Source organism: Oncorhynchus mykiss, chromosome 1 (assembly GCF_013265735.2).
Source record: "Oncorhynchus mykiss isolate Arlee chromosome 1, USDA_OmykA_1.1, whole genome shotgun sequence".
Classification (NCBI taxonomy): Eukaryota; Metazoa; Chordata; class Actinopteri; order Salmoniformes; family Salmonidae; genus Oncorhynchus; species Oncorhynchus mykiss.
In genome coordinates this window covers 48,136,692-48,146,397 of record NC_048565.1, presented here as the reverse complement: position 1 = coordinate 48,146,397, position 9,706 = coordinate 48,136,692, and positions in this window count along the sequence as shown.

Here is a 9,706-nt window from a genome sequence, read left to right as displayed (position 1 = left end):
CCAAACCTAGTTACAGAAATGTCTATTTGTTTCAAGTGGTCACGGAAAAGTATTTTCCTGTTTTCCTCCCAAACTCCAGTATGACATGATACCTTATGGGGAGGCAGGCAGTCTAGTGGTTAGAGCGTTGGGCCAATAACCAAAAGGTTGCTGGATCGATTCCCTGAGCTGACAAAGTGAAAATATGTCTTCTGCCCCTGAACAAGGCAGTTAACTCTCCGTTCCCCGGTAGGTTGTCATTGTAAATAAGAATTTGTTCTTAACTGACTTGCCTAGTTAAATATATATTTTTTAAAGTATTGTATTCACAGTCTGGGATAAATATATGGGCTGCTTAGGTAAATAATGTATAACACAACTGATTCAGCTAATCAACTGACTGTTAATGGTCTTCAAACTAGACCGGGTATTCCCAAACTGTGGTACGCGTATCCCGAGGGGTACGCCAAATAAAAATGTGATTCACATTTAAAAAAAAAAAAATTACATTTTTTTCCTTCACATTTTCAGACAGTACATTTATATTTTATTACAGGGCTATACATTTGGGTGAGGTTTTTTTCTCACCTGAGTAGCCTCGTTTCACCTTTAAAAATAAAATGAAACCATCTAGTGTTCAGCGAAATAACAACAATGTCAAATACAGGTAGCCTCGTCAAATAATTAACATCCAATCACATTAACCGTTACTCTCTCGCGGGAAACCTTCACTCTTGCGCAGACATTTAGAAATGAAACATGAGGGTGGGTCAATGTAAATTGGCCGGTGGCAATTTTATGAATTGTTCAGCAGTCTTATGGCTTGGGGGTAGAAGCTGTTGAGGAGCCTTTTGGTCCTAGATTTGGCGCTCGTTCATACAACCCTCTGTAGCGTCTTATGGTCAGATGCCGAGCAGTTGCCATACCAGGAGGTGATGCTCTCGATGGTGCAGCTGTAGAACCTTTTGAGGATCTGGGGACCCATGCCAAATCTTTTCAGTCTCCTGAGGGGGAAAGGGTTTTGTCGTGCCCTCTTCACAACTGTCTTGGTATGTTTGGACCATGATAGTTCATTGGTGATGTGGACTCCAAGGAACTTGAAAATCTTGACCCGCTCCACTACAGCCCCGTTGATGTTAATGGGGGCCTGTTCGCCCTGCCTTTTCATGTAGTCCACGATCAGCTCTTTTGTCTTCCTCACATTGAGAGGTTGTTGTCCTGGCACCACACTGCCAGTTCTCTGACCTTCTCCCTATAGGCCGTCTCATCATTGTCGGTGATCAGGCCTACCACTGTCAGCAAACTTAATGATGGTGTTGGAGTCGTGTTTGGCCACGCAGTCGTGGGTGAACAGGGAATATAGGAGGGGACTAAGTACGCACCCCTGAGGGGCCCCAGTGTTAAGGATCAGCGTAGCAGACATGTTGTTGCCTTCTCTTACCACCTGGGGGCGGCCCGTCAGGAAGTCCAGGATCCAGTTGCAGATGTAGGCGTTTAGTCCCAGAGTCCTTAGCTTAGTGATGAGCTCGTGGGTGCTATGGTGTTGAACGCTGAGCTGTAGTCAATGAACAGCATTCTGACGTAGGTGTTCCTTTTGACCAGGTGAGAAAGGGAAGTGTGGCGTGCGATTGAGATTGCGTCATCTGTGGACCTGTTGGGACGGTATGCGAATTGGAGTGGGTCTAGGGTGTCCGGTGGGGTGCTGTTGATGTAGGCCATGACCAGCATTTGAAAGCACTTCATGGCTACCGACGTGAGTGCCACAGGGCGGTAATCATTTAAGCAGGTTACCTTCGCTTCCTTGGGCACAGGGACAATGGTGGTCCACTTGAAACATGTAGGTATTACAGACTTGATCAGGGAGAGGTTGAAAATGTCAGTGAAGACACTTGACGGTTGGTCTGCTTTGAGTACACGTCCTGGTAATCCAGCGGCTTTGTGGCCCAGCGGCTTTGTGAATGTTGACCTGTTTAAAGGTTTTGTTCATATTGGCTACCGAGAGTGTTATCACACAGTCATCCAGAACAGCTGGTGCTCTCATGCATGCTTCAGTGTTGCTTGCTTCAAAGTGAGCATAAAAGGCATTTAGCTCATCTGGTAGGCTCGGGTCACTGGGCAGCTCACGTCTGGGTTTCCCTTTGTAGTCTGTAATAGTTTTCAAGCCGGCATCAGAGCCGGTGTAGTAGGATTCAATCTTAATCCTGTATTGACGCTTTGCTTGTTTGTTGGTTCGTCTGAGGGCAGAGCGGGATTTCTTATAAGCGTCCGGATTAGTCTCCCACTCCTTGAAAGTGGTAGCTCTAGCCTTTAGCTCGATGCGGATGTTGCATGTAATCCATGGCTTCTGGTTGGGATATGTACGTACAGTCACTGTGGAGACGACGTCATCGATGCATTTATTGATGAAGCTTATGACTGAGGTGGTGTATTCCTCAATGCCATTGGATGAATCCCAGAACATATTCCAGTCTGTGCTAGAAAAACAGTCCTGTAGTGTAGCATCTGCGTCATCTGACCACTTCCGTATTGAGCGAGTCACTGGTACTTCCTGCTTTAGTTTTTGCTTGTAAGCAGAATTATGGTCAGATTTGCCAAATGGAGGGCGGGGAAGAGCTTTGTATGCATCTCTATGTGTGGAGTAGTGGTCTAGGATATTTTCCCCCTGGTTGCACATGTGACATACTGGTAAAAATTTGGTAAAACTGATTCAAGTTTACCTGCATTAAAGTCCCCAGCCACTAGGAGTGCCGCTTCTGGGTGATAATTTTCTTCTTTGCTTATGGCCTTATAGAGTTGGTTGAGAGCGGTCTTAGTGCCAGCTTAGTTTTGTGGTGGTAAATAGACGGCTACAAATAATACAGATGAGAACTCTCTTGGTAGATAGTGTGGTCTACAGCTTATCATAAGGTACTCTACCTCAGGCGAGCAATACCTCGAGACTTATTTAATATTAGAGTGTGTAGAAAATTATCTTCAATACAACCCAACATTACAGTTATGTGCATCCTTTCAAACACACCCTTCTCATTAACCTGAGTTATTCACCATTTTTGATGAACAAATAAGGTTTTATATGTAAGATGGCTAAATAAAGAGCAACATGATTGATTATTATAATACTATTATTTGTGCCCTGGTCCTATAAGAGCTCTTTGTCACTTCCCACGAGCCAGTTTGTGACAAAAACTCACACTCATTCTTTTGTTTAATAAATGTATCCTATAGTGTGTGTGTGGCAGGCTTACAATGACGGCAACAACAAAAACATTTGAGGGTGCGCTGACCCTGGTGCTAGAGGGGTTACGCAGCTGGAGGTTGAATTTTTGAAGGGGTACGGGACTATAAAAAATGTGGGAACCACTGGTCTAGACCATAATTAGTTTGAAGCAGTGTTTTTAAAACTTGCCTGTTGTAAATGTGCAGAGTGGAAGCTATCATACTGTAACAACCCAGCTTGATGGGGAGACGCATTGTGCTACTGCTACAGTAAGCAACCTGGCTGATAGAGCTGAACGTCACCTGAACTTAAGGAGAACACTGTCCCCTCCAGTTGCAGGATAAACACACACCATGGGGTTAAATAGAACCTAGACAACATTTGCCTTGTTAGAAATATATCGGAGGAGATATTCACATCTTGGCACACCACTATTCCCTGCAGGTCCAACTCTTCCTCAGTTGACAGTATCACACTCTTCAGTTAATCTGAATAGCACTGGGGTTCCCCTGATTTGACTGCTGGAGAGGCCACTGGAAGACACCTGAAGAGACAATCACTCAAATAAATTGGCCAAAAGACAGCACATTGATGATAATGTGTAAATCACTCATACAGCTCTTTAAAAATGCAGAAGGCAACAATTATAGTTAAATGATGAGAGTCAAGTTAGGTGGCTAGGCATAGTGACTGTATAACACATGAGTGTTAAACCTGTATTATCTGATAGAGAGGGACATGTAACAGCCTGCTTACTTAATCTGGCCATTGTAGCGCCAATCAACGAGGATGGCGAGGAAGGCGAGCGTGGCAGCTAAAATTCCAATAGTGATCTCTTCTTCTTTAGATAACCCCCCAGTGCCTCCAGGGGTCGAAGTGGGGACATTTGGATCTGTGTGTGGGAGAGGAGGACAGGGGGAGCATTTGAACACAAAGAAAACTAATCATCATCGTCATCTAACACAATTATACACTACTACACATTGCTGATCTCCAGAATTGATTTGTAGAATTTCCTTGATGAACAACAAATTGAAATACAGTTTGAATATTGAATGGCACTAATCCGTCCGATCCGTTGAAACAATTCTAGGACAATCTGTCATGACAGTACAGGAATGATAAGTTGAAACAATGCTGGGACAATCTGTAATGACACTACAGGAATGATTAGTTGAAACAATGCTGGGACAATCTGTAATGACAGTACAGGAATGATTAGTTGAAACAATGCTGGGACAATCTGTAATGACACTACAGGAATGATTCCCTACAACAACAGAGAGATGTGCTGGGAAATGCTCATAGCAGTGACTGGTTTGAGACACTGCTCTCACGTCATGCTCTATAATAAACTACAACTTCCAACAGCCCCTTAGCATTAGCCCCTTAGCATTAATAATTCACACCTATTACGATTTTCCAGAAATCTGCTTAGTTTGTTCCCTCTGTTGACTATCTATCCTCTTCCCCAGGTTGTACTGTCATGGGCCCTTACAGAAACTCACTGGCTTCGATGACAGGCATGGTGCTGCCTTGGCCCTCAAAGGCTGGCTTGATGATCTCTGAGTCACACACAGCGTAGACCTTCTGGTTCTCAACACACAACAAGCATTTTCCAGATGGCGGGGGGGGGGGGGGGGGGGGTCAGCCATTTCACCTCGTGACCACAGAGTCAAATGATCCGTCGAATGGTCAAAAACAGACTCAACGGTTTGGCATTTATTATCGTTACAGAGGTAACAGACAGGGGAGGTCTTCTGAGCTGCAAGAGAGAATACAACAGGAAGAAGAGAGCTAGTTAAACAGAGCCCCCAGACATTTTTTTATATCAAAGTTACTACACTTAGTTTAAGATCAGTCTGGGTCAAAACACTACTATACATGCTCACTGCCCTTTAATATAGGAATTATTTTATGGAATTATGGAATTAAAATGCCCAAATTAAATGGTGAGATCAACTTGTCACCACTTTCAGATTTCACGTTGAAACCTTCACTGACTGATCCCCTGTTTCAGCACTCTGGATTTTCTTGTTCTGGAGAACCAAGATTCCAATACTTTGTGTAAATCTGTGAAACTGTGACAAGGTTTGAAAAACCGTTATGTCAGGGAAGTGACTTAGAGTATATGAAACAAAGTACAGTATACATTTTATTTTGACGCCATAATGAACGCATGCATGACAGGCATGAGAACAGCTCACCTTCGACAGAAGCGCCAGATACAGCCCAGCCAGCCAGGCAGACTGCAAGAAAAATAAAACAAAACAAGGTCTCATGCATGTGGATGTCACTTACAGTAATCTATATGACTAAAACTCGAAACACATTGTTGACTTACTTGGATGTATCGCCCCACTAATGTTTGGATGTTTCTATGGAATAAAGCAACAAAAAAAATGTTTTAAATGTAGTCTAAACATTATGTAAACCTTTGCTGCCGTTCATCAATCTAATGCCCTCAAGAGTACTGAGCAGGTGGATCTAGGGGTGTGGGGTTACAAATATTTTGACAACACAACAATGATTCCCCCAGTCATGAAGGTAGATATATAATATTCTAGTAGGCTATAGTCTAGTCCCCACTGGACTGATCATTCCCAGGGGTCTGTTTTAAAAGGGTTCTGAGTCTGTGTGTGGGACAGTAGCGATTTTAGCATATAAATCTTGGTGGAGCAAAACAATGTAATAAAGTGGGATGCATGGTGGCAAAGCCTCTACACAACACATTCATTGCACTATAATGGTGACAAACGGTGCCCACAAACTGTTAGGGCCTACATGAATCTGTCCTAAATGCAGTCCCAACATCTTACCACTGCTACACCTGGCTATCAGCGGAGCCTTGTCTGACAGCTAAAACAGTTAATTCAGCCTCATTTTACTGCCTTAAAAAAAACATCGCTGATATGGCTGACTTGCGAGATCGGTGTCCCTAAACCGGTTGCTCAATATGCGATAATGTGACTAGACAACTTGTATACAACAGCCAACCTTCCGGGACATAGACATATCTTATTCGGGCAGAAAGCATACATTCTTGTTAATCTGACTGCAGTGTCCAATTTACAGCAGCCATTACAGAAAAAAATACCATGCTATTGTTTGAGGATAGTGCACAACAAAACACTTTTATCACAGCAACTGGTTTGATACATTCACCTCTGAAGGTAAATAATGTACTCACATTGAGTAATCTTGCTCTGATTTGTCATCCTGAAGGTCCCAAAGATAAAATGTAGCATAGATTTGTTTGATAAAATCCATTTTTATATTCAAATGTAGGAACTGGTGTCTACAGTTTGACACCACTGCTGTCTCTGGCTCCACACCCACCCTGCCTATGCCATCTAGATGTGTGAAAGTTAGTGTATTTTCTGTAGGGAAGCTAATGATTCATCATGTATGACATTCCTGGGTGATTAAACTTAAATGTTTTATTACCTTAGCATTTTATATGTTCTCTATAATTATGTATTTGAATATGTATAAACTGACCAATTCTGCACATTTGGGCAAACTCCTGGCAGACTTGATACAAAATATTGTGTTGTGATGTAATTATTCACTTAATCAGTCTGAAACGTTACACACACTGCTGCCATCTTGTGGACAAAATATAAATTACACCTAGGATCCTAACTCAAGGTAATGTGTTATATTCTCCTACATTCATTTCACATTTCCACAAACTTCAAAGTGTTTCCTTTCAAATAGTATCAATAATATGCATATCCTTGCTTCAGGTCCTGTGCTACAGGCAGCTAGTTGGGTATGTCATTTTAGGCCAAATTTGAGAGATTGGGTGTGCCTTTCGGGCGGCGCACAATTGGCCCAGCGTTGTCTGGGTTTGGTTGGGGTAGGCCGTCATTGTAAATAAGAATTTGTTCATAACTAACGTGCCTAGTTAAAGTAAAGGTTAAATAAAAAAAAATATATATTCTCTGGTCTGATGAAACCAAGATTGAACTCTTTGGCCTAAATGCCAAGTGTCACATATGGAGGAAACCCGGCACCATCCCTACGGTGAAGCATGGTAGTGGAAGCATCATGCTGTGGGGATGCTTTTCAGTGGCAGGGACTGGGAGACTAGTCAGGATCAAGGGAAAGATGAACGGAGCAAAGTACAGAGAGATCCTTGATGAAAACCTGCTCCAGAGCGCTCAGGACCTCATTCTGGGTCGAAGGTTCACCTTCCAACAGGACAACGACCCTAAGCACACATCCAAAAAAAAATGCCCTAGTGGCTTCGGAACAAGTCTCTGAATGTCCTTGAGTGGCCCAGCCAGAGCCCGGACTTTGAACCTGATCGAAACATCTCTGGAAACTTGAAAATAGCTGTGCAGAAACTGGATTTTGCAGAGAAGAATGGAAGAAACTCTCCAAATACAAGTGTGCCAAGCTTGTAGCGTCATACTCAAAAAGACTCGATGCTGTAATTGCTGCCAAAGGTGCTTCAACAAAGTATTGAGTAAAGGGTCTGAATCCTCATGTAAAGGTATTTACATTTTGGGACTTTAATATATATTTTTAAAATCCACTTGCTTTTTCATTATGGTGTATCATGTTAGGATTGAGGATTATTATCATTTAAAAAAATCAATTCTAGAATAAGGCTGTAACGTAAGAAAATATGGAAAATATCAAGTGGTCTGAAAACTTTCCGAAGGCAATATATACAGCCTAAATCAGTGGTTCCCAAACTTTTTATAGTCCCGTACCCCTTCAAACATTCAACCTCCAGCTGTATACCCCCTCTAGCATCAGGGTCAGCGCACTCTCAAATGTTGTTTTTTGCCATCATTGTAAGCCTGCCACACACACACACTATAGGATACATTTATTAAACATAAGAATGAGTGTGAGTTTTTGTCACAACTCGGCTCGTGGGAAGTGACAAAGAGCTCTTATAGGACCAGGTCAAAAATAATAATATAATCAATCATGTTGCTCTTTATTACATATAAAACCTTATTTGTTCATCAATATGGTGAATAGCTCACCACAGGTTAATGAGAAGTGTGTGTTTGAAAGGATGAAAATAACTATGCAATGATGGGTTGTATTGGAGACAGTCTCAGTCTTAAATAATTTTCTACACACAGTCTGTGCCTGTATTTAGTTTTCATGCTAGTGAGGGCCGAAAATCCACTCTCACAATAGGTACATGGTTGCAAAGGGCATCAGTGTCTTAACAGCTCAATTTGCCAAGGCAAGAAACTCTGAGCGCAGCCCTATCCAGAAATCTGGCAGTGGCTTCTGATTAAATTCAGTTTTCACAGAACCGCTTGTTGCAATTTCGATGAGGCTCTCTTGTTCAGATATTGGTAAGTGGACTGGAGGCAGGGCATGAAAGGGATAATGAATCCAGTTGTTTGTGTCGTCCGTTTCGGGAAAGTACCTGTGTAATTGTGCACCCAGCTCACTCAGGTGCTTCGCTATATCACATTTGATATTGTCCATAAGCTTGAGTTCATTTGCACACAAAAAATCATACAATGATGGAAAGACCTGTGTGTTGTCCTTGTTCATGCAGACAGAAAAGAGCTCCAACTTCTTAATCATAGTCTCAATTTTGTCCCGCACATTGAATATAGTTGCGGAGAGTCCCTGTAATCCTAGATTCAGATCATTCAGGTGAGAAAAAACATCATCCAGATAGACCAGTCGTGTGAGAAACTCATCATAATGCAAGCGGTCAGACAAGTGAAAATCATGGTTATTAAAGAAAACTTTAAGCTTGTCTCTCAATTTTAAAAAATGAGGAAAAAACGAGAAAAAAACTCACCTAAATGCGTAGCTCTGTTGGAACATATAAATGTACTGTTTGGAAATGTGAAGATCTATATTTAATTTAAAAAACATTTTTTTATATAAAAACATGTTTTATGTGAATCACATTTTTATTTGGTGTACCCCAGTTTGGGAATACCTGGACTAGAGCTACAAAATCATTTTCTCCGGGTGATTTAATGCTTAATTAAACAATCAAAATAGTACCAACATCACAAAAACGTTCTGCAGAAAAATCCACAAAAAATGTCTACGACTGTGAAGCCATTCCCGTTAAACCTGCGTAGACTACAGCTATCCAAGTAATGTTTTTTTTTTTAGCTGAACTTTGCATCAATCAGAGAATTGTGTAATTGTCTAATATAAATATTTTTACTCATAGGGTTAGCCAAATGAGCATATGGTATTTGGTCCATCATACTCTTGTCAGTGGCATTAAGTCGAAGTCTTTGTATGGTTGGATATTGGCCTGCAGTAGGTGTCATTAGTACTGTTCTTAATAACAATTACAGAGGTTAACAAATACTAACATATGTGCTATTGTCAATTATCTTCAGTTATTGTCACGCCCTGATCTGTTTCTCATGTCCTTGTCTCGACCCCCTCCAGGTGTCGCTTATTTTCCCCGGTGTATTTATCCCTGTCTTTCCTGTCTCTCTGTGTCGGTTCGTCTTGTTTGTTCAAGTCGAACCGACACAGAGAGAGTGTTTTTCT